We start from the raw sequence: 484 nt of genomic DNA on the forward strand, positions 1-484 counted from the left end.
TGCATATATACACCTACCTGTAAACACACAATGAAATCCGAACATTTACTATTAAGTTATTTATGCAACCTCTGTAGGTTTAGTCATAAACAAAAACATTGCATCCATCTGTCATGCTGGATCAGATAACTGATCCATCAAACCTAATAACTACTTCTGGAAAGCAGGCGAAAAACACACTTGCTTAATTATGCCTCTTAAAGACACAGCCTCTCTTCTTACTCTGTGGGCAGAGAGGAGCAACCAAAGGAGCAACCAAGGTCCAAAAGGTCTGCAAGATACCAAAGGTTTGCTTCAGGTCTCTCAAAAAATCTCAAGCAGCAAGAATTACAGAAGGATAAAACTCCCAGAGGCTCTCCTAGTGAACCGTCCAAAAGTCAGCCATCAAGAACTGACCCTAAAAAAAGGGGGTCATCTCCAATACAGTTCTCCGTTCATCATCCCAGCGTAACGACAGCGTAGCAAACCTCCGGCTCTCCCCGGA

Source organism: Aptenodytes forsteri, unplaced genomic scaffold (assembly GCF_000699145.1).
Source record: "Aptenodytes forsteri isolate BGI_AS27 unplaced genomic scaffold, ASM69914v1 Scaffold79, whole genome shotgun sequence".
In the NCBI taxonomy this organism is placed as follows: Eukaryota; Metazoa; Chordata; class Aves; order Sphenisciformes; family Spheniscidae; genus Aptenodytes; species Aptenodytes forsteri.